Here is a 26,571-nt window from a genome sequence, read left to right as displayed (position 1 = left end):
TCACTAGCATAGTCTGAGGCTACATCAATTTAGACTGGTGTTTCTTGACAAACTGTTGCAATTTGGGTTTCAAGAGGCACAAGTTCCATGGCTTTGTTGCATAGTCCTTTTTTATTCACTGCAGGTTTATCAAAAGTGATTAGTTTTTCAGTTTGAACCTCTTGGATTGTAGCAAAATTTGGTCTTCTGCTATTTCTTGGGAGTCACTGGGCCTACTACTTATTATTGGCCACATGATTGTGGTTTTACCAGGTCGATGGAAACAACTCGATTCTCCTTTTTACCAGCAAGGGGCGGTAGTACAACTGATCTTGTTCCGATGACAGCTAAGAAAGGTACTGATTTTCTGTAAGAAGGCCCAAATTCCTTCTTCACCACGATCTTCTCTCTGACTAGATCCCCAATCTTTGGAATCCAGACAGGTCTTGCTGGGACAGGTGGTTTTTCTTCAGTGGCTGTTGGCTTTAACTTTATATTACTCAGACTTCTTCTTGTTTCATTTAAGTCCTGTCAAAGGCTTTTTCTTCTACCACTGAAGGGTGACTATCTAAGTCCTGGATATGCATCATTCTAGTACTGAACAATAGTTCGTAGGGAGTGAGACCTTTTAGAGAATTTCTTGGCAGATTGTTAAGACTACGTTGGACACTTGTTAAATGTTTGACCCACCCATCACCCGAACCTAATACCCTTGCCGGTATAGATTGCTTTATGTCACGTTTTTTTCTTTCCACTACCGCATTTCCCTCAGGATGGAAGGGAGAGGAGTACCGCAATGCAATGCCCATGCTGGCCATGGCCTCCTTGTAAGCCCTAGAGCTAAACGCAGGACCCTGGTCAGAATATAGCATGCCAATTGCGTATATGCCGATAAAGACTCGCAAATCTATGTATAACAGTTCTGGCGTCAGCCGAGCGCTGGTGTCTGCATTTTAAGTGAATCTAGTCGTAATATTTATGGGATCGTGTTTCTCCTGCTGGATTTTTGCGTATAGATAGCCTCATGCTTTCTAATAGAGGTATCCTGGCACTGGTCTAGTCCGGTTCCCGACTGCGATCTTGGTTGCAGTCAGGACAATCTTTTACAAATTTGTAATGTTGCAAGCTCATCCCCGGCCACCAGTATTCTGATTGTAATTCTTTTAGAGATTTCACTATCTCTTGGTGCCGTAGACCCAATCCCATGTGTGCGTCTTCAATCAGCTGCTCCGCCCACCCGCGCACTTGGCCTCATAAGGCGACCGTGCGACACAGGTGAGTGTGACCCACTTGTGGGACACCCCCGCGCCGCACGGCCACCAGCTGCTGCGTGTGCCCCCTCGCTGTGCCTAGCTGCCTCGCTGCCTCGCTGCCGGCCGACCCGGCTGTAGTTTGTTTTGTTTTTGTTTTGTCAATCAATTGCGCCTGTTTTTTTGAGAGTCTTTCCCCGTGTTAAGCGTTTTTATCAATCATTTGTGCTTGTTTCAGAGTCTTTCCCCGTGTTAAGCGTTTTGTCAATCATTTGTGCTTGTTTCAGAGTCTTTCCCCGTGTTTAGTGTGTTTTCCCGCTGTTTTCCAATCTTTTGTGCCTGTTTTGCAAGTGCGCTTTGTTTTTCCATCTGTGCCTGCCCCTTCGTCATCTCTGCCCGCTCTGTCTCCCGCCCTCCTCGCCGCCCCCCGCTTCCCGCCACTACCGCCGACCCCGCCCCTTCTTTCCTTCTGTTCCCTCCCCGCTCCCGCCTCCCAGCTGCTCCGCCCACCCGCGCACTTCGCCTCATATGGCGACCGTGCGAACGCGCAGAGTTGACGCGCAGCGGGCGCGCCGATTGTGCGCCGAAGGTAAGCCCGTCTGCGCCCGTCCGCGACCGGATCGCGACCAGCGCCAGGACCCCTGGCCCCCACCGACGGAAGCCGACCCGACAAACCTACAATGCCGCCGATCTCATCGCACTCAACACCGGCCGCATCCCAGGATGTCATCAAGCCGCCCCGAAGCACACCCACGGACCCTTCAGCTGCCACACATGCAAGTTCACCTGCATCCGGACTCACCCTGCACCAGCACTCGCCAAGCCGAACACCAGCAGCAGCCACCTGAAGTGCATCCTGCTCAACACCCGCTCCGTCCACAGACACGCCGTAGAACTCTGGAACCTCCTCGACACCACAGCCCCCGACGTTGCCTTCCTCACCGAGACCTGGATGAACGCCTCCTCAGCGCCCGACATCGCCATCGCCATCCCAGAGGGCTACAAGATCACCCGGAGGGACCGCACCGCCAACCAGACGGGAGGAGGCATCGCCATCATCCACAGAAACACCATCCGCATCACGACCAACACCGACGACACCCTAACCACCGCCGAACACCTGCACTTCCAGATCCACACCAACCCGAAGACCACCCTCAGAGGCACCCTGATCTACCGACCCCCGGGTCCACGCACACGATTCAGCGAGGACATCGCCGACTTCATCAGCCCGCACGCCCTCCCCTCCGCCGACTACATCCTCCTGGGGGACCTCAACTTCCACTTGGAGAACAAAAACGACCGGAACACCATCAGCCTGGTCGACAACCTCGCCAACCTCGGACTCAAGCAACTGGTGACCACCCCCACCCACCTCGCCGGACACACACTCGACGCCGTCTTCTCATCCAGCAAAGACATCACCTTCAGCCACGCAACAGGACTCCACTGGACAGACCACAGCTGCGTCCACTTCACCTTCAAAAGATCAACGATCCACCACCACCAGCAACAGGTTGCCCGAAGAAGCTGGAACAAGATCACAGCCGACCAGCTCACCACTTCCCTGAGCCAGCACCCTCCCGCCAGCTCAGCGAACCCCAGCCAGGCCGCCGACAACCTCACGAAGTGGATCAACAACTGCGCGGACGAACTCGCCCCTCTGAGAACGCCACCCAGCAGACCCTGCAGCAGAAAAACACCATGGTTCACCGACGAACTCAAGAGCTCCAAGAAGAACTGTCGAGCCCTCGAGAAAGTCTGGAGAAGGGAGCCAACCACGGACAACATGACCACCCTCAAGATCGCCACCCGTAAACACCACCAACTGATCCGCGCCACCAAGAAAAATACATTTAAGGACCGGCTGGACAACAACGCACACAACTCCAAGGAACTCTTCAACATCGAGAAAGAGCTCTCCAACCCCAACGCCGGAAACAAGGACATCACCCCGTCGCAAGTCCTCTGCAACTCCCTCGCCTCCTACTTCCACAACAAGATCGCGGACATACACAACAGCTTCAGCAACCAACCAACGCAAGCCACAACCACAACAACGCCACCCACCACCACCCTCCGCACCTGGACTCCGATCAGCACCGAAGACACCATCCAAACAATGAACTCCATCCATTCCGGATCTCCGACTGACCCCTGCCCTCACCACGTCTTCAACAAGGCCGACGCTGTCATCGCACCCCACCTGCGGGACATCATCAACACTTCCTTTGACATCGCCACCTTCCCTGAGAGCTGGAAGCACGCCGAACTCAGCGCTCTACTAAAGAAACCCACAGCAGACCCCACCGACCTCAAGAACTACCGTCCCATCTCGCTCCTCCCGTTCCCGGCCAAAGTCATCGAGAAGACCGTCAACAAACAGCTGGCCGCCTTCCTCGAGACAAATGGATCCCTCGACCCCTCACAGTCTGGCTTCCGAGCGAACCACAGCACCGAGACCGCCCTCATCGCCGCCACCGATGACATACGAACTCTGATGGACAACGGAGAAACAGCGGCCCTCATCCTCCTGGACCTCTCCGCGGCCTTCGACACTGTCTGCCACCGCACCCTAGTACAGCGCCTTGGCAACATCGGAATCCAGGACAAGGCACTGGAATGGATCACCTCCTTCCTCGACGGAAGAACACAGAGAGTCCGCCTACCACCGTACAAGTCAGAGGCCACCGAAGTCATCTGCGGCGTCCCTCAAGGATCCTCCCTGAGCCCCACCCTCTTCAACGTCTACATGAGCCCCCTCGCGGCCATCGCACGCCAACACAACCTCAACATAATCTCCTACGCCGACGACACCCAGCTGATCCTCTCCCTGACCAACGACCCCGCCACCGCCAGAGCCAACCTGCACGAAGGGATGAGAGAGGTAGCCGAATGGATGACGACCAGCCGCCTGAAACTGAACACGGACAAGACGGAGGTCCTCATCCTGGGCTCCTCGCCCTCCGCCTGGGACGACTCCTGGTGGCCCCCCGCCCTGGGCACCGCACCCAAACCGACGGACCACGCACGCAACCTGGGCTTCATCCTGGAGTCCTCCCTCTCCATGACCAGACAAGTAAACGCCGTCTCCTCGTCTTGCTTCAACATCCTGCGCATGCTACGGAAGATCTTCCGGTGGATCCCCACCGAGACGAGGAAGACGGTCACCCAGGCCCTCGTCACCAGCCGACTGGACTACGGCAACGCCCTTTACGCCGGAACCACCGCCAAGCTCCAGAAGAGACTCCAGCGGATCCAGAACGCCTCGGCCAGACTCATCCTCGACATCCCCCGACGCAGCCACATCTCCGGACACCTGAGAGATCTGCATTGGCTCCCGGTCAACAAGAGAATCACCTTCCGTCTCCTCACCCACGCGCACAAAGCCATACACGACCAAGGCCCGAGCTACCTCAACAACCGGATCAACTTCTACACTCCCAAGCGCCTCCTCAGATCAACCAGCCACGCCCTCGCCGCCGTCCCCCGCATCCGAAGAGCGACGACAGGAGGAAGGTCCTTCTCCTACCTGGCCGCCAAGACCTGGAACTCACTCCCGACCGACCTACGCCTGACCCAAGACCAGCTCTCCTTCAGGAGGAAGCTCAAGACCTGGCTGTTCGAGCAGTAACGGCACCCCCCCCCCCCAACCCAGCGCCTTGAGACCCTACGGGTGAGTAGTGCGCTCTACAAATGACCTGATTGATTGATTGATTGAATCAAGAAGACTCTCCTGTTCGGGTTTGGAATTACTCTATCCCCCACTCCAGGGATTGAGCAAAAGAAACGGAGTTTGCATCTATTATGTATGTATAGCTGAGTGGATAGCCGAGAGGTAATGATGCATAGTCGCCTATTAATGAGGCTGTTACTGCTAGCATGATTTCTCCGTCTATTTATTTTTTAGAACGCTTTTTTGTGGCTACGGAAGCCGGTTGGACCGCTTCCGCTGTGGCTCTGTTAGCCAATGAATTCGCTGCAACGTGAATGCCATCACGTTGATGACTCAGTGTATGGATCATGTGAGTCTTTCGTAGTTCTTTCTGCAAAAGAACTACTTGTTCCCAAAGCTTTTTATGCTTTATCATGGCACCTGTGTCATCTTTGTAACCATTTTTGATCCATGTCTGCATGTCAATATTGTAAGACTTGACGCAGTAATGCGAATCGCACACTATCAGTGTGGGGAATTCGCGATCGGCATTTTCAAGCGCCATCTTTAAAGATCTTATTTCAGCTCGCTGATCTGAACAGTTTCTGAGAGATTCAGTTTTGGTGACTATTGGTCTGAATTTACCAAAGCCCCATCAACCTTTAACAATCGCGCACGCTGCGTTGTAGGATTTTTTCTCTACATCGTAGTGTTGTGCAAATCTGTCCATGTAGATTACACATGTGTACTGTTCGAGAGGCAGAATTTCGATTGGCAGAGGATATTCTTCTTAATATTCTAGATCTTCTAGTTTTTTCATTTTTGGGTCAAAATAGTATTTCACGTCTTCTGCAGCAAGAGAATTTTCCCATTGTATCCATTTTGGATCTAATGCCACTGCATTTAGATTGCGTGGGCTTGTTAATGCCTCCAGGGCTGATTCTGCTGTTAAAACAGTTATCTTCCTGCCTTGGGCTTGGGCTCTTTCTTTTGCTACAGCAGTTTGAACCGCTATTAGAATTTTTTCAGTAGAACTGAATTTCATTTCAGCTTGTGTGTACAAATGTGATTTGTAAGCTATTGGTACTGTTTCTCCCTCATTAGAGGTTAGGTACGTGAATCCGCATCTTCCTGGGATGACTCGGATTACAAGGTTGCGTATGTTTTCGCGAGTTTGCAATTTTGTTTTAGTTAACATGTCTGGTTGCAATGATCTTAAAATTTCTGTCTGTTTCTGAGTCCAATTTATTGGTTTGAAATCAGGTTTTATTAATTCATAGAGAGGTTTAACCCTCTCTGCATAATTTAGAATGTATGTTCTTCCGAAATTCAGGAAACCTAGTATTGATTGTAAGTTCTTCAGCGTTTTAGGTGCTTGGAGTACAGCACACTTCTCTAAGAAGTTATCTGCTAGGCTTTTGCCTTCACTTGATAATTCGTATCCTAAAAACAGGACAGTTTGATGGGCAATTCGTGACTATTTAAAGTTGAATTTGTAACCCTCAGCTGCAAACCCAAGTATTATGGTGTTCACTCTTTTCAAGTGTGTCTCCAGGTCATCATCTGTGAGATAGATGTCATCCACATAAGATAATGCCTCATCATCATATATTTGTAGTAACTCTGTTACTCTTGCTGAGAATAATCCTGGGCTAGTCTTGAATCCCTGTGGGAGTTAACAGAAGTGTTTTTGCGACCCCATTATTGAGAAAGCGGTCAAATACCTGCTTTCAGGTGCAATGTTTTGACAAAAGAAGCCATTTGATATGTCTAATGTCGTTTTATATTTTCTGTGCACGATGTTATTCATTAGTGCTGCACTGTGTGAGTTTTGTACTGCAAATGTTTTGCAGCAGGAGTTTAGGTGTCTGTAGTCCAAAACTAGACGATATGAATCGTCTGACTTGGAGACAGGAAACAAAGGATTGTTCATTTGTGAGGTGCATGTTTCAATCACCCCCTGATATTCAAGTTGATCTAAGATCTCCCTGACTTGTTTTTTAGCTTCTTGCTTAACTGGGTACTGCCTTTGTGCAGTGGGTTGATTTTTTAACTGGATTTTGTGAGGAGGAGAATCCTCATCCCATCCTACATGATTTTTATATAATGCAGGAGCTTGGGCCACTGCCCATTTTCTTGCTAATGTGTATTTTTTATGAATTGGAATATGATTTGAGAAGGCAGGCATAATCATTTCTTCGCCATGAGGGCACTCCCTGACAAACTCTGGTGGCCAGTCTTTCTCAGCTAACAGGATGTCATAGCCTTTCGAAAGGTTATCCCAAAAGAGACCCCTTACTTTCCTAGTCTTGTCCCCCTCTATACGTAATGTTATTTCGTATAACTTATGGGGTTTGCTAACTCTGGTGTCTGCAGTTTCCATTTGAATGTATTCATTCGTGTCCACTGTCTCCAGAAGATTCATCAGGATCTTGCGAGCCATGGTCACTTCTGCTGCGCTGTCTAGCATTGTCTGGGCCCACTCTCCGTTTTTTCAGTTGTGTCCTCAGTATCCTCGGCATGTTTTATTATTTTAATACTGGCTACCTTCTTTCTTGGAAATTGTAATTTTTTACTTTGATGAGCAGGTTCCTTGTCTTTGGACTTGACGTGCTCTTCCTTGTGTTCTGACCGTCCTCTTCTTTCCGATTTCTGTGAGGAAGTCTGAAAAGATCGAGAGGGACGTGTATCAATATCTTGGTATATATCAGGTTTTCTCAATTTATCCCTATCTCTAAGGTTGTATCTTTTCTCAGAGGGCTCCCTCTGGGGAGACTTGTGTCCTCGTTCTGGAGATTTTTCTCTCAGTTGAGGAGACCTTCCTCTGGACTGGAAATGTTTTTCCCTGGGAGTGGATTGTTTATTTCCATCCCAACTCTTTTTAGGAGTGTTCAGATTATTTTTAATAAATGTATTTTCAGGATTTTCAAGTAGTTGGGGTTTTACTGGTTTCCCACCCAAACTATCTCTACCTAGTTCTTCATAGGATTTTTCTATGATTCTGGCAAGTTCAAAAGGTTGTTCTGCTATATCTGTTTCTTTTAATTTCTGGCGAATCGCCCCAGATGCTGCTTCTCCTTTTATGTTGGCTAATAATATAGCCGAGACCTGCTTGAATTCTTTCAGTAATATCATACCTAGAGTTAAAGCAGGTTCTGGACCGTATTCATTTTGAATCTGTCTTAGTACGTCTGGTATAACCGCCATGGACGGAACACCATGTGTTTTTGTGTAAATTGAAGCAAAGACTGTGCCCCAAGTGTCACAGTCCTCCACATGTGGTGCGATCCCCATCGGAAGACAGATAGTCAGAATTCTGTGTTTCTCAGTAGGCGTAGTATCAGGAAATACTGCCTCTATTTGAGTGATTTTTTGTGCTAACCAAAATGGAATTTGTTTCCGTTTTGCGGGTATTTTGCCAATGGCTGATTGTATATTTTGTGGTGTGATTTTATTTGTGTTCCCCTGGTGAGGGGTGGTCTGTGGAATTTTTATTGCTGGTTGGACTGTTGAAGTCCACATTACATATTGGACTAATTGTCTATGTATTTTAATTAGCAATTTTAGCTGAGCTAAAAGTTCCTGGTTTGACATTGTTTCAATGTATGGATGTGGTGTTTAGCTGGCTAGAACCGGCCACGTCGCTCCTGGTCTACCTAGTGGACCGAGTGATTTTGATGTTTTAGGGCGCCATTAAACCAGAGCAGGTGCTCTTGGTAAGTTAGTGGTATTTCACCGTCCTCAAAAGGAGCGTATTCATCCGGAGGTTCCCCTATTTTGTAATAGTGGAATTCGTGTGTTACAGCGTGTGCTGCTGGAAAATTTATCCATGAATAGAATACCTCTGTCTGCCGATATTCATGGGCCTCTACCACAAATATGACTGTACCACCTCGTGATGATACTCCATTTTCAATAAGTTTTTTAGTTATAGTTCTTCTTACATTTACCGGAATGATTATAGCATTCGGGTCTTCATCTTGGAGACTTGCGTCATCCGCTAGGAGTTGAGCTGCTAATCTAGCTCTCTCTGTTTCGTCTTCACTTTCCACCATTTTTACTGAAGGAAAGTTTTGTTGCAGATCAAGTTTCAAGGGAAACAAAGATTAGGTGCACAATATTTTGGAACACTGTATCCTTCAACGTTGACTAAACCAAAAACTATACATAGGAATCTCTTCCTACTAAGTTCCGGCGGATTTTAACCTTTTACCCACTCCAGACGTCTTTTGGAGTTTTTACGGGAAAACGGGTCTGTGTGAAAAAGCACGACTGGGTTACTCTAATGTCTTGCGTTAGATTATCGCCTTACCAAACGTTGGGCGCCATGTAGTGTAGTTCCTATATTCCCAATAGGCTCTGCGCATTGGAATAATATAAACAGCAGTGTAGACGTAGGACTGAGGTCGACTAGGTCTCTACTGACTATATTAGACTTAATTAGTTTTGCCAGCTAGCTCAGAGGTCACTAGAAACTTTCTCGAATGTTCAGGAAAGAGTTAACTCTCCTGATTAAGACAAGAAGGGATTAGCTTCTGACAACCATATAACATGACAACTTTGCTCCCTCTGAATAAAGAGTGTATCTCTAGAGTCGTGTGAAAACAATAGACAACTATTTCACTCAGTCAATCGTGCGTACTTAGTTTCACCAGAGTGCAGAGAAATAGAGAGACGGGCGTTTTCAATAAAAGGTGTTATTTATTGAGCAGTCTTCTTTCTCATGCAAGAGAAATGAATTGCCACAATTGCAATACTAATCATGAAGTAAAGTGCGTACAGTAAAAGGAGTATTATGAAATAATACTGTAAAAGCATTGATATGGTTTCTTAGCCATATGATACTTTAAAATGGATAAAATATATACATACATAAATACATTGACTAACGTACTCAACTGGTGCTTCTAATCTACGCCTACCCTGGTGTACCTGACCTAAGCCTAATATGTGGGAAGGAGTAAGTAAGTTGCAGTTTAAGTTAAGTTGGCTTTTGCCAAGGATCTGAATCAAGAATTCTCTTAAGGGTTTAGTCAGCTCCGTACCTTGGTTCTTAGAATGAAGGAGGTCTCTCAGGACTCGATATCCCAGCAACCCGCAAGGGTGGCTGGAAACACCGGAGCTGGATTTTCTCGGCTGGAGAAAAAGACAGCGTCTTCTTCAGTGCGTCAAAGGGGAGGGGCGGCTTTCTTCGGCTCCTCGCATCAGCTGGGCATCCGTGCAAGTAGATAGCCGCTCTACTCCAAACCACCGTGTGTTTGCTTAAGGCAACGTTGGTATATTTATACCTGAAAGGTGCCGGGTTTGACGTAAGGTTGGACATAAGACGTCACCAAGAACTAACAGTTCTTTCTGACTCTATGAGTTCTTGTGCAAATCAAAACAAGAGCAGGGGGATTTCCCGGGCTGCTGGAGGCTTGGTGTGTTTAAAGAACGCGTTGTACTTTCTAGGAGTCTAGGGGAGTAGTCATGCCGTATTTGGACTGCATGGGCTATTACTAAATATGGATATGATTCATATGCCTTTATAAGGATATTATTTATTATGGCCATATAAGGGCATACATCGGGAATATCGAATTAGGGTCCTAGATAGAAACACAACACCCATACCCACAACCATGTGGCAGCCATTGCACTTCACTCATCAAACTAACAGGTAGGTAGCAATCATAACAGGGAGGGGTGTTTGTGGGTGGGAATCCTGCACTACGACTCCCACCAGGCGCCCTGTCCCAAAGATCAGCAGGATTGAACACTCCCCACACCCACAACCATTGCATTACTCACCTTCACCTAACAGGTAGGTAGCCATCTTAACAGGGAAGGTGTTTGTGGGTGGGGAGACTGCACTGCGAATCCCACCAAGGCCCCTGTCCCAAAGTTCAGCAGGATGGAGCATTCCCCACACCCACAACCATGTGGCAGCCATTGCATTTCACTCATCAAACTAACAGGTAGGTCCATCTTAACAGGGATGGGTGTTTGTGGGTGGGAAGACTGCACTACAACTCCCACCAGGTTACCTGTCACAAATCTCAGCAGGATGGAGCGCCCCCCCAGAAGCATGTGTCAGCCATTGCATTGCTCACCTTCACCTAACAGGTAGGTAGCCATCTTAAGAGGGAGGGGTGTTTGTGGGTAAGAAGCCTGCACTACAACTCCCACCAGACCCCCTGTCCCAAAGTTTAGTAGGATGGTACACCCCCAGACCCAGAACCATGTGGTAGCAATTCCCCTCAACTGTGTCACAGAACAGGTAGACGTGCATGCACCCTGCCATTCCTTTCAGAAAGCATGGAGCCATATGACAATACCAGCCATCACATGTCATCCAGCTTGGCATAGATCCAATAGCTACTTCCAGTGTACAGACAGAGAAGCGTATGTAATTGTCACAGAAATGTAAGTTTGACTCAACAAATCACATGTTGAAGAAATTCGGGGCACAATCATGCACAGCATTGAATGCTATGTTTAAGTGCCTTGGGGGCAGAGCATCAAGGCCCATATGAACACAAAACATGCATGGTCAGTTGTAAAAAGAAAGTAAAGTTCATGATATGACAAAGGTATGCATAAGATTACAATGGCTAGTTCATGCTCAGATGTAACGTTTTCCATGCTGAGTAAACAAAAAAGAATCTTCACATAAAGTTGTTGTGCTGCTACTCATTAGATGACAAGATGTCCTTGTAATCACTCAAACTGTACGTAGAACATGGTATCTATTGACATGTCATACGATGGACAAGTAATATATGTACCTCAACATCATGTAATGATGCTCAGTATCTTGCAGCCATACCAAGTGATTGCAATGTAAACTGTGCGGTGTATCATATGTAACATCCAAAAATCTAACACCAAGCTTGAGGGGTGCTCTTCAAAGACCATTTCACCTCTGTCCAACTTGACATCAACAATTGACTGCTGCAGATGACAACACCGACCAGCATAGCCAGTCTCCCCCGCGGAACATGGACTCTCATATGCAGAATCCCTGAGTTTACTGGATGCGGAGCCCGAACCTAGCCGATCAGGACTGCCAGGGCGCAGCACATCCCAGGCCCCCACTGTCCCCACCACCAACACCTTAGCAAAAGCAACCACTAATACCTGCTGCAACAACCAGTGCGACCTCAAGCACCACCACCACCAGTGCTGCATATAACACTCTCCCTGCCTCAGAAGATACAAGCACCACCCCACAATCTGAGGAGGGCAGGGAGAGTCTGCGGGTGCGTCGAGTGGCAACGCCACAGGTCCGGGACAGCAAGGCAGGTGGGAGGGCAACTGGGGGACAAAAGCGAAGGACACTGGGGCTGAAACCCTGGCCAACATCACAAGAGTCCATGGGGCATATGAACAAATGCAAAAAGAACAGTTGATGGACAGAATGCAGAACAATGTCATACATTCACCCCAGTACGGAGATCTGGGCCTGAATCCATAGCTTTTTGCTCACCATGCCATTCCAGTTTTGACCCAGCCATATGCAAATCAGTCTAGACCTTGCGCCCAATGGGGACAGTCCAGCCTGAACTGCCAGGCCAGGTCCTCCCTGGACTGAAAACAAACATAATAGGATTTGTTTCGGGCTTTCAGCCCTCATCAGCCAGGATAACTTGATTCCAGTGGCATGGAGAGCACAGGACCCACGTGTGGGCATTCCCGTCTGTAGGAGAGTAGGATCTGCTCTTATGGTTACCCCCACTTTTTGCTGATGTTTCACTGTTTTTCAACTTTAGTCAGGCTGGGGCCCTGCTATCCTGGACCCCAGCCTAGCTGCTTCCTCTCTAAATTGATTCCATGTACACTCCAGTTTGGTTACTGGGGTAACCTTGTGAGTCCCTAGTATATGGTACACTAGGTACTTAGGACATAGGTACCCCAGAGCCCTACCAGGGGCTGAATCATGTATTATGCCACCCCTAGGAAGCCTTCCAAAATGAGACCACAAGAGTGCTAGGGCAGCCTGGGGAAGGTGGTGCATGCACCACTTACTAAAATATTGGTTACCTATATCTACCTTAAATCACTACACACATACACCTATCAGTCACCCCTGAGGCCGGCCTCATCAATCCTGAAGGTAGGGTGCTGGGTTTTGTGTGAGAGGGTGCCCATGCATGAGCTGGGCCCCTCTGCAGCCTTCGGATCCTATTCTCTGGGGCAGTTCTGTGATGCAGCCAGGCCATATATTCTTAAGTATATTATAACCTCGCGGTAAATGCTAACTTTGGGATGGCTGCACCAAAACATGTTGTGTTTGGTGTCAAACACTTTGGAATCCTCCCCCCAACCCCCTGCCTGTCCTGGCGGCGAAGATAGAATTCCAGCCTTCTAGACGGAGAGACATGTCCACACCAGTATACCCAGTAACAGTTTAAAAGAGCCCTGGCATCACAAAATGGATGCTGCAGCCACAGACACAAGTCTGGCCTCCTGCTGCTGGACGAAAATCCATCAGGGGAGGCATGGACAATAGGTTTCCTGTCACAGGAATGTGTAACCACCTCCCAGACAGGCTTTAGTGTATTGGGGCTGGGTGGGTGCACTCTGAGAGTGCTTTGAAGTCTGCACTGGGGGCACATTTGGTGTCCCTGTGCATAGCCCAGTTCAAACCAGTTGCAGGGGCTACCATCCTCTGCTCTGGTGTGAAACTGGACAAAGGAAATGGGTGTAGCCACCCCTCTTTCCAAACCCTCCCATAGGTGGGTCCCCAGAGTATTGTGTTTAGGTCCTGTTACTGGGATAGGCAGTTACAGGACCTAAACACAACACGTGGAAAGAGTGCCGTGCACGGGGATAGGGAGAGCCACACTCGCGCTTCCCCCCCCCCCTCACCCCAACATTGGGATTGATTTTTCGCCGATAATAGACCGAATATTAGTTTAAATGAAGTGGAGATCTCGGCCGGAATGGAAGTAGAACCGGTATTAAGGTTTGCTGATAAGTTTTGCCATCTGTCCGATAACCCTGAAGAAGTCGTGGGGTATTCCCAGACGAAACACGTGTTGGCTGGGCACTGGAAAGAAAAAAAATAAATGAACCTGAAAAAGGAGAAAAAGAACTTTGTGGAAATCATATATTGCATGATTGTGTGACTCATGGGATACATCCAGTTGTGATACTGTTAATAATTGCGTGTGCAAAAGTTGCTTGTTTCATGTATTAGGACTACGGTCCATTTTGGAGGTTGTGGGTTACCCTCTCACTTGTAGCACCGTGGATAATATCCAGTTGTTTCAGACTTCCGTGAACCCTAGAGGCGCCAATTCTTGCCACACTACTACTAACCCAGGGACTAGTATGTATCTTCAAAATGTAGATAATGGCATTTTCACTTGCAAAATTGTGTATTTAGTTTTTCTAGGCCGAATGCCTGTAACTGGAGCCTGGTCAGCAGGTATCTTCTTCTCGAGAGATGAAATAACAGAGGTACTGAATTAAAAAATAATTAAGCAGAACAACGCACAAAAGTCTTTATTCACAAACATAATCAAAATGACTAGATATTCCTTAACATAGTCCCTTGAAAACCGATATGGGAATTGTTGGCAGAAGAAGATATCAAAATGAAACTTCTGTTCAGTCTTGAAAGGGCCATCCAAGTAACTGGCTTCCAAATCTCTGTTCTTGATTTTGCAATTTAAAAAAAGCTCAGATAGTTTCTCTATGGTAACACCATGGGGCACATTAGGACCGCCCGCCATCCTCATGGAAAACGGGACCGCCCGCGATCTGAGCGGCGGTCCTGCCATGCACATTATGACGCGCCCACCACACTGGCGGGCACATCATGCATTTTTAACATTGCGGCGGGTGGTGCTTTCACCAGCCGCAATGTTAAAAATGCATGTTTTGCATTTGCATGCACAAAGCGGCAGGCACCGTGCATGCACATGCAGGGGGGTACCATAGGTACCCCCATGTGCACCCCCCACCTCCCCTTCTCCATGGAGGCCTGCAACGGGCCCCCAAAGTAAAGACCGCATGCTTCTCCATGGGGGCAACGCCGCCGTGGAAAAGCATAGGACCGCCCTCATTGTAATATGGTTGGCTGTGTCTCGCAGACGCCACCACCATGTAAAAGCACTTTTTCCGCCGGTCGCGAAGTCGACTGGCGGAAATGCAGCGGGCGGTCTTCCCGTCCGCCGCGGGCCCCCCAGCCATCCTAATGTGGCGGGGGGTCATTTTGTTGAGGATGGCGGGCGGATTGCCCCCACCGGGCCGGCGGTAGGGCAATCCGCCCGCCATCCTAATGTGTCCCTATATTTCTGATTTCCAGTATATTTTATTCCTTGACTGGTGATCATTTTCATCACTGATTTGATTCTATGGTCCACTCCCCACAATATGAACTTAAATCAAAATATTAATTTCACTGTGAACTTTAAAACAATGGTTCGCATAGCAGGTATACAGAACGATTGTGTCTTAAAGTGCACAGAACCGGATTGTATACAGTATAAAAATTCTTACATGATTTTTCAAGAGTTTTCACTTCATTCTGCTGATTAATTTTCTCAGAGCCCCTTTGAGTTCCTTGTTTCTTAAACTATATATTATAGGATTGAGCACTGGAGTCCCAACAGAATAAATGACTGATACCATACTGTCCACCCTCCATGAGTAACCAGAGGTTGGCCTCATATACATGAAGATCAGTGCTCCATAGAATAGGATGACCACGGTGAGGTGTGATGAACAAGTGGAGAAGGCTTTGTTCCTACCCTCTATGGAGGGTATCTTCAGAACAGCCAAAATAATATAGATGTAAGAGATGAGGATGACAAACAAGGCACCAATAGCAAAAAAACAGACAGCTGTGGAGAGCAGGATCTTATTTATCCGTGTGTCCCCACAAGACAACTTGAGTACTGGCTGAATTTCACAATATAAATTCTGAACTTCTTTGGACCTACAGAATGGAAACCGGAATGTGAAAGCAGTTTGTAACACAGAATGGAAAAAACAACCGATCCAGGTGCATGATGCAAGGTTTACACAAACCTTTTTACTCATGATGACCATGTACTGTAAGGGAAAACAGATTGCCACATATCTGTCATAAGCCATTATAACAAGAAGGAAGCACTCTGTCCCGACAAAGAACCCAAGTAGATTGACTTGTAGTAGACAGCCCAAAAATGATATTGTTCTCCGTTTCCTTAAACAATTTCCTACAATGTTGGGAAGAGTGACAGATGTAAAGCACAGCTCCAGCAGGGACAAGTTGCCAAGGAGATAGTACATTGGGGTGTGTAGGTGAAGATCAGTGCAAATGGCCACCAGTATGGAAATATTTCCCATTAAGGTCATGAGGTAAATTATCATGAACATCACAAAGAATACCACTTGAAGAGGAAAGTCTTCTGAAAGTCCAAGGAGGATAAATTCTATCATTATAGTTTGGTTGAACATTTTGCATTTCCTCTATTACAGTTGATCGAAACCCATAACACCTTGAAAACAAATGTTATGTATTGTAAATTATTTGTATTATAAAGGCACTGGTGCAATTATGAAATTCTACAGTACAATTTGCACATTACAAAACCATGCTTTGTAGGGCTTCATTTTTAAAGCAAATGTTTGAAAAGACTTACCTTTACCTCAGGAAGATTTCTCCTATGTGTTGAGTCGATTTTGGAAATTTGTACGATTCACAAAGAATCCCAGAAGGGCTCCTGGGAATCTAAAACAGCCACAGATTCCCAGAAATATTCTTATTCACTACTGACTTCATACTGGACAACACAGGGATGGGTAATTATCCAGTAAGACTACAGGGAGGCATGTTGGGGAGCATGAGCACAAATACCTACAAGAGTTGACAGAATGCATTCTTCGTGACAGATGATAGTGCCCATGGTAAACGTAGGAGGATCCTAAAACCTTACCTATATCAAAGCACTGGGATGCAGCATAAGCTTAACAGTTAACAGTTATCACAGGAAGAAAATCAATATTGGTATAGGAGATAGAAGTGACCCCACAAATAGGATGAAGAATTTAAAATTGATGACACCGTAATATGTTACATAACATACCACACAGAAAAAAGGTCAAGGAACTGGAGACTTGCACTGGTATGTATATACTTCCATTAATTAAAGCAAAACTGGTAGTGCAAGAGCTGGGAACCTGACCTTCCAAGTTCCCTAGACTTTTGGATAACCAAAACCACAGAACTCAGATAAGCTCATCACATACCTCTATATTGTCTGTTCATAATATATATCATGAATTAATTAGTCACAGGTTCAATCTTATTCACAGACATAAACAAATTCCCCAAAGAAAGTGTATGAAGCTTCAAGTTTGTGCATGAAAATATTTGTCTTCTTCTTTATTCAATTTTTTTGACAGACGATCATTCAATTAACCCCTTTGACGCTCATGACGAGCTCAGCTCATCATGAGGTACACCTCTCGTACGCTCATGACGAGCTGAGCTCGTTATGAACCGCGGGTTTTTAAAAACTTCGGCGCACAGCGGGAAAATGTGCCGCACGCATGGAGTTAAAATGCAATACAAAATCATAGCCATCATTGCCGCTGCATTTACAGATTTGGAGGCGACACTGAACGCTGCTTTGAATAAGAAAGTAGGGGTTACTCTGCCCCGTTGGGAGGAGTTTCGCAAAACCATCAACAGGCAATATTTGGTCTCAATAAAACATAACGATTTAAATCATAATAGGAACACTATATTTCACTACCAAAGCTCTTCTCGCTGTTTGTCTACCCTTTTTTTGTGGATTTGATCAGGAAGCAGATTTAATTACAAAAAGCCTTGAAGAAGTCTTGTGGAGACGAAATGCGCCGCGTCGGCAATGATGGCTATGATTTTGTATGGTTGTGGATGAGATGGATGAGTGCAATGTTGTTCAAGCTGTTGAGGAGGTTGGTAGTGTTGATGTCACTGTGGTTGTCCAGATGCCAGTTGAGGTCGCCAAGAAAAAAGTAGGTATTGGAGTTTATGATGAGGGGAATGATGAAGTTGGCAATGAAGTTACAGAAGAATGGACGTGATCCTAGAGGATGGTAGGTGAAGGGCTCCTGATGGTGGTTTTGCTGTCTGTTTGGTGTTGAAAGTTGAGGTGCTCCATGACTGTAGTGATGTCGTCAATTGTGGTGGTGTATTGGATGGATTCTTTGTGTATGATGGCTTGTTGATGCGGTCACAGTGGTTGATCTTGTATCTTTTGGGTAGTGCGGTAGAGATGTCAGATGCAGAAGTAGGGTTGAGCTAGATCTCAGTGACGAAGAGTACATCAGGTGCGAGGGTGGAGATGAAATCTCAAATCTCAGTGGTATGTTTGCATAATGAGTGTGTGTTGAGTCAAGTTTAACTGCAGTTTACGAGGATATCTTTCACAACCTATGACCAGTATTGACAAATATACTTGGGCACTCACTTCTTGAGTCCTCCGTATCCTCAACAGTATGACTTGCAGTTGTTTTGATGCCTCGTATGCAAATTGCAACTTATATAATGAGCATTACCTCCCTCTGGGGGTCTGTGGATATGGGTTGCCTTTGATGAAACTGCCCAAGGCCTGTTTTCATTGACTTTGCACTCATGTTTTGTAATCTTTACTTTGATATGCCATTTTAGATCATGCCAGAAATCGTTGAGATCATCAATTTTGAAGTTCATCTCTCCAGAAGCCCCAGGGCTGATTTAGAGTTTGACGGAGAGGGTATTCCTTTGCACCTGCAACCGCAAACCCTCTCAGTAAAACTCAAGGACTGCACACTCAATTTAGAGACGGGCGGATCTTAACTTATGTCGATGACATAATCTACTCCAGCTCCTTTAGCTGACATACTCCTTGGACAGCGGACAGGGTACGAGCTTTCAGAGATTAACCATCTGACCTCTGGCCCAATTTAGAGTAGGCAATAGGATGGATTATTTTGCTGTTTGTCACCATCACGTACAACCTGGCTGTAAGGGATAGAAAAAAAAATCATTCCACCATCCCAACGGGATACCCTGTGCCTGCCAAATTCTAAACTGGCCCTGGACAAATGACTAGTCTGATTGCATTTTTAGAGCTACTTTTTACCTTGATGTAAGCATGATCATTAGAACCCAACGTAAGAATTCAATTACTAGAGATTTTTATCAAGTTGCAAAATAGTGATTCCCTGATACCACTTGCGAATTTGAATGATTCCCGAATTTGTGGTATATGCCTCTGTGCATATCATACATAACTGATGCTTTTAAGACTGCAAAAAAGAAAAATAGATCAAGTGATTTTGCTGTTTATGATTTGCTTAAGGCCGCTGATATCCTTTCACAGTTTTCAACTTCAAGCTATGCAGGCAAGTCATTATGTGTGCATTCTTGAGTATGAATGAGCAGTTTACCCAACGATTCTACCTGCATGCACATGGAGTTTTAATACACATACAAATATTTCAGGAACAAATGTGCTGTATTATTTAATCATATTAATCCAGTTTAAAACTGATTGCAACACTTTAATTGTACGGATGCTCTTTTTTTTTTAGACCACCTAGATAGAGTATTCTGTGTAATGTACTCGGAAAGACAGACGTTAAATATTAATGCAACTATCAAACCTCTGTCAAAACTGCAGGTACACTCAAGAGATGGAGGCCATATCTGAGGCCATATCTGAAGTAGATGCCTAGTGTGAACAGTATAAAAAATATTGCTTTATGTTGTGGTGTAATGATCCACTCACCTTGGTATTCTTTACAGGATACTTAAGCAGTTGAAGATTGTAATATGCATTCAACCTCTTTTAAAAAAAAAACAAATGAGAAAAGAGTTGAAATACATGAAATTCCTGAACATCTGCTGGGGCACCACTCACAAGGATAATGCATCTCTAAATTACAGTGAGTGCTCTCACAATATAAGCTATTGTACTAGTGGTGTACATCTGCGCATTTCACATGAATGATTAACAGAAGAAACACTCCTGGGAGGCTGTAGGTGATTGTGCCCTCAGGGTGTGTGGTCCTTCATGGATTGAGTCTAATCCCAGAATGCAACATTGATTATTACTACTGGAAATTATCACAAAATACACAAATGCCTAATTAGCTTCAAATCTCCAGAGAAATTAAAACCAAAATGAAAATTCAAACCAAAATGAGTTTATTAGGCTAATTAACCCATATAAACATTCATATACCAACAGAAACACCAAAAATATGGGCCTGATTCATATTCCTAAAACAATGTAATTACAAAGATAACTTTCAGGGGATTGAACTTGATTGTACTTCATTCTATTCATCCCCAAAAATATAATTTTTCTTCTTTCTAAGTTATCTATATATTTTTTGGGGGGGGGGGGCTCACCATTTGAAAAGACCCCGGACTAACCCACTTTTGCATAGTTTGTCATTAATCGATTTGCAAAACTCAGGTAACAATATTAAAATCACACTTGAAGATAACATTTCTCATATTTTGCTTTACGGGCTACAACTCCTAATGTGTTCTTTTCAAATATTTTGTTTTATAGAGCATACCATTCCATTGAAATTTCAAATACGTTTCAAAGTTCACTGCAAGCGCCAGAGAGGAATGACTGTCGAATCATCAGAAGATTGTTAAAAAATTAGTTCTTCATTTTCTGGAAATCAGGGCTCATTTCTAGCCAACTCGTGTTTTGTAAGGCCCATCCACCATAACTTCTTCAGGGCTTGAATAATATAAAATATAAAAAATATAAAAAATAAAGAATACATTTTAAATTTTAATATTGAATTGACTTATGTCACAATGTAAAGTGTTTACATCTTCACCAGACATCATGGTGGTATCTTAACAAATATAATTCCATACGGAAAAAATCCAAGGGCGGAAAACAGTATAAAATCTACAATAGAAACAGTAATCCTATGTGCAAATGGAGATATGGATATGATATAAATCAGTCGAAGTGTGGTATCCCATAATACATCAGGAGCCAAATCAGCCAAAGAGAATAAATACGAAACCAAGATAACTGTGAGAGTCAAATAGAATTATCCAATGTAATATGCAAACAACCAATCTAACTCCAAACTTTCATCGAACAAATGAAATCCGAAAGTATCATATGATTACTGTAACGTTTATAAAGTTAAAATATAGAAATACCACAAATATAGTGCAAATTAATAATGTTCTTTATCAGTATGTCCATATCCGTTCCTATTTACACCAACCAACACCATGAACCTGATAGGCGACAAACTTACATATGTTTAGCACACCTCTGAGTGATAGCTCTTACGGTCAGTAGACCAAACCAATGTCTTTACAAGAGTACAGAAATGTATAATAAATACATATACATTCAGATGTTACAAACACTCAAAATAGGGATGTACTAATCTGAATTGTATTGTCCCCAACAATACTTACTGCATATAACTCTACGTATTGTCACTGCATCTTAAGGGCTGATTCTGATCGCGCTAGGAAAGCCCTTCGTACGACTTGGACCTGGAGGGCTTTCCTTAGCTCACAGAGTCCGAATGAGCGAGTACGATGCAGCCGTATGGTTACTACTAGGTTTGCTCGGACTCCCATTGAACTCTACGAGAGCCTGTGTACAGACGTATACACAGGCTCCCATAGCAAAAAGGGGTTGGGGGAAAACATATCTAAAAGAAAAAAAAATATTCATCAATCTCAAATAAGAATACTGTTGTAAATGTGTTTGCTTATTTTCTAGTTTGACCCTTTTCTCCTTATGTACTTCTTGTGTTCCAGAATGGAGTTAGTTCTAACTCTGCGCTCGGTGTTCTGCGTGAGTCAGTTTGAGCTGGTCAGCAGACGCTAGAGTTGCACTCTACTGTTCTCCTACAATAAACTACCAGAAAGTTAATATGTAATATAGCGCTTTATTTATGACATTTTTGGTGACGCTATTGCTGACCAGTGAGGAACAGGAGCGAATTTTTACGGAGACAGTCCAGTTTCCATGAACCACGTTTGCAACGGTAGAGTGGACTCGTAGCGAAAGAACCCAAGATAGAGGTGCAGTATTGGAAATGAAGTTACGAGGCTAGCGGACCAATAAATTAAAGATTTATTACAATTTCGGAAGCAAGAAACACTTCGGCGGCGGTTGCAACGTAAGTAGAGCGTGCAGCTCGAAAACGTACCTTAGCAACCTAGTGAAGTTCGAAAGATTCTTTCCATCTTCGGAGATCTTTGCTTCTATGTCATGTCCTCTGGTGACGTATGACGCTCACTACGTTGTGAAGGGACGCTCTCCATCAGGGAGTTAGCGGATTTGACGAATTACACTCTGCGCTCCAAACCTCGTTTTCATCTGGCGGCCATCTTAAGGTGTTCAAGCATTACACATTGGACATGATGTTAAGCAAATAATATATCGGTTGAAGAGGAAACAATCAACTGAGTGCCTTGGTGGCTAAGAATCTTGGAGTTAAGATGGACAACTGTCTTACTCTTAAACCACAGATTCTGGGCCCGGTTGGACAGTGCTTTGGGATACTAAAAATGCTAAGGAAATTCCTCCCTTTTCTTTCCATTGCCCACAGGAAAACCACGGTACAAGCCTTGGTGGGATCAAGGCTTGACTATTCTAACGTGCTCTACCTTGGTCTTCCTGAGTATCTTCTATCGCGTTTACAGGTAGTGCAGAACTCGGCGGCACGGGCAATTTTTGGCCTTAGCCGTAGTTCCCATGCTGCGAGTTTGCTGAAGTCTCTCCACTGGTTGCCAATTCGGAAACGCATTGAGTTTAAGGCTCTTACCCCCGTGTTTAAGGCAGTTCACGGCACCAGTGCATTTTACCTAAGGAAGAGAATTGGTTTTCACCATCCGTCTAGAGCCTTACGCTCGGCGTCATTGTCTCTGACCACGGTCCCGGCAATTAGGTGTGCTCGGACCGGAGGTCGATCTTTTAAATATCTGGCCTGGAATGCCCTTCCACTGTCATTGAAAAAGAGTGAGAACTTACTGTCCTTTAGAAAAGTGCTCAAAACGTGGCTGTACTGCCAATAATCTCCCCTCTCTGCCGGGGTTATGCTGTGCTGGGTCTGATAGCGCCGGGACACTCTGCTTGAGTAGCTGAGCGCTCAACAAAACACCAGTTAACATAACATAACATAACAAGACTATTTCAGCACATCGGCACAATTTTATACAAAGGTATTCAGAGATCGCATAGACTTGGAACATTCCTTTTTGGAAAATAAATGATTCTTAGATATTTTTGAATTATTACTCTGTGCATGCAGCCTTGATGTGACTTCTTGCATTATTATTATTATTATTATTATTATTATTATGACACAACAAGGGAATGTCACTCTTCCGCCCCCATTTTTAAGTGAACCAGGTAAACCAGCCATACCTAGGGAGGACTGGTTCATTATGTTTGATAATTATCTAGAAGCACTTGATGGTCAGGAATTTTCAGAGAAGAGAAAGAAAGCAATTTTGTTAAGTACCTTAGGTAAAGAAGGACAGCGTGTTTTTAGATTCTTACCTATAGCTCTTCAAGCAAATGGGCAAGTTATGCCTGATGAATATAAAGAGGCAATCTCAAGGTTGGAGGTTAGGTTTGCCAGGGATGAAAATCTTGTCATGAATCGCTATACATTTTACAAGCAGAAACAGAAGAGCGAACAAACAATTGATGATTGTGTTGCTCGCCTAAGGCAATTATCCATCAAGTGTAAGTTTGGGGCAATGAGTGATGAACTCATAAGAGACCAGTTAATTGTTCAATGCAACAATCGTAAAATTCAGGAAAGATTGTGGGCAGCGAAAAATCCTACATTGAAAATGGCTATAGATTTGGCTAAAGCAATCGAGGAATACGAGAAATGTATTAAAGTTACTGAATCTCAAAAGAAGAACAATTCAATACAAGAAGTTACTGAGGTTTCAGAGAAACAATATTCTGCAGAAAGTGGGAACTGCAGTGATGATTCTGTAGCTGTTGTTAAAAACAAATTCAAAAACAACATGAGGAAATCTGTTCCTAGTAACAAGGTCTGTACTAGATGTGGTAGCAACACTCACTCATCCGAAGCAAGATTCTGTTTTGCTGCCAATAAGGAATGTCTCAAATGTGGACGGATTTGACATTTTTCTAAAATGTGCAAAACAAAGCCCAGACAGAAAGTTGCTGTTGTGGAGAAATATGATGATAGCTACAGACTTGAGAAAAACAGACTTTTGGTTGTAAACGATGTTGACTTTGTTAATGAGGATGACGGAAGACAAAACAGACCCAAGGCAGACTTTAAGATTGATGGGCGAGAGGTGTCGTTGATGGTGGACACTGGGTCGAGATACACTAATATTCCAAATACAACGTTCAAAATGTTGTGGAAGGATAAAATATTACTTGAAAGTGACATTTCTCCCAGGGGCTTCCAAGGGGAAAAAATTTACTTTTTGGGCCATTTTGTATCTGAAATAGTTTTCAAAAATAGATTCACTACTGGGAATGTTTATGTTTCAGTTGAGGGACCCCCGATTTTAGGGTGGGTTCACCAGTATGAAGGGCTCCGGATCAGATCATGGTCCTGGAGGATGACTCTATTGACACAATTTTGGGTGAATTTCCCTCCGTTTTTAGGAATGAATTGGGGGAATTGAAGAGTTATGCTCATCTTATAAAGGTCAAAAGAAATTCTCAAACTGTACAACACAAATTGAGGAGGATACCACTCTCAATTAGAGATGAAGTTAAGAAATTGTTGGATGAGATGCTTCAAAGTGGTGTTATTGAGCCATTGGAGGCATCTTCATGGGTGTCTCCAGTGGTGATTTCCATCAAATCGGATGGCAAGTTGAGGTTCTGTGTCGTATTAAGATCTCTGATTAAATACGTTATTGCCAACACATTTCCTCTACCTAATATTGGTGAGCTGGTGTCAACTCTTGATGGTGCTAAGTTCTTTTCGAAGTTGGACCTCAAGAGTGCGTATCACCAAATTAGGTTGCATGAAAGCTGCAAGAACCTCACTGCTTTCATCACCACTGAAGGGATTTTTCAGTTTAGACGTCTTCCATTTGGGTTAATATCAGCAGCAAGTGTTTTCCAACGCATGGTCACTGAAATTTTTGGAGGCATTCAAAAGGTAGTCTATTTCCAGGATGACATTCATGTGTTTGGCGATTCAGTGGCTGACCATAACCGTGTACTTAGACAGGTTCTGCATAGGATTTCGGACACAGGCCTTACTTTGCGCAGGGAGAAGTGTTCGTTTCTAGCACAACATGTTGAGTACCTTGGACATGAGATTCCAGCCGCTGGTGTCAAACCAAAGAAAAATTTGTTAGAGGCAATACGTTCTGCTCCATGTCCGGTTGATAAGGAACAACTTAGATCGTTCATGGGACTGGTAGAGTATTACTCTAAATTTGTTAGGGATTTTTCAGGGAAAACTACACCTTTAAGAGTTCTCATGAAGAATGGTACAAAATTTGTCTGCGGGCCCGAACAAAATTCAAGTTTCAGTCAAATTAAAAAGGAAATTTGTGAAGCAAATGTTCTAGCGCCTTTTTATACAAAGTGCACATCCATATTGATGGTAGATGCTAGTGCTACAGGACTGGATGCTGTACTTTTGCAAAAACATTCAGACGGTGAGCGTCTAATTGCTTTTACCTCGCGCTCTTTGTCTTCTTCTGAACTGAATTATTCAGTTATAGAGAAGGAGGCATTGGCAGCTGTTTGGGGCACACAATATTTTCGAACATACCTTTGGGGTACTAAGTTTATTCTTAAGACTGATCATAAGCCTTTGTTTCGTATTCTTTCTCCAGGTGGTTCGGACAAGAGTTCGTCAAGATTGGCTAGGTTGGCAGCTAGGTTGCAAGACTATCACTTTGAGGTTGTGTATGTTCAGGGTTGGCACAACTTTCAAGCTGACTGTTTATCTAGGCTTTCAATTAATGTTGACAATGCATTGGATGACTCTTGAGGGTTAAATATTGATGACGAGAGTGTGGCTTGGATTCATGATGTATTGTCAGTAAGTAAGGGGTCATTCAAATGGTCAAACAGGGGTCTAGGAGAGAAAGTTGTTTGAATGTTTCTGTGCGACCTTTTCTCAAAGTTCTTGATGAGTTGTCAACTTATGGTGACAATATTCTTTTACGTAATGATGAAGTTATACCACCTTCTGAATTAAGGAACAAATTATCCACTTTAGCACACAAAGGCAATATGGGACAGACCCTTACACAACAGAGGTTAAAGGCAAATTTTTGGTGGCCTGGGATTGATTAACAGGTTGTTAGATTGGTTAAGGATTGCACGACTTGTAGAGAGGGTGTTAACGATTAAAAGTTGCAGGTGGTTCCTCTGTTGGGAAGTTAGATTCTCCAAACATTTCTTGGAACAAAATTTGCTTAGATTTCCTAGGGCCAATGGAAGAATTAGCTGGGAGGCAACGTGTTGCTATTGTTTGTGTGGATGTTTTCAGCAAGTGGTTGTGTGCTGAATTTGTAAAGGACATCACAACTGGCAGTACTATCAAGTTTTTGAAATTGGTTTTTCAAGAAGAGGGTTTTCTTAGTGTCATCATCACGGATAATGGTACACAGTTGGTGTCTCAGAGCATGCGTACATTTTTAAGTGAGTCTGGAGTGTCAAACCATCGTACCTCCCTCTATAACCCACAGGGAAACGGTCTCTGTGAGAG

The sequence above is a fragment of the Lissotriton helveticus genome, chromosome 5_1 (assembly GCF_964261635.1).
Source record: "Lissotriton helveticus chromosome 5_1, aLisHel1.1, whole genome shotgun sequence".
Lineage (NCBI taxonomy): Eukaryota > Metazoa > Chordata > Amphibia > Caudata > Salamandridae > Lissotriton > Lissotriton helveticus.
Note: the sequence above shows the minus strand (reverse complement) of the source record.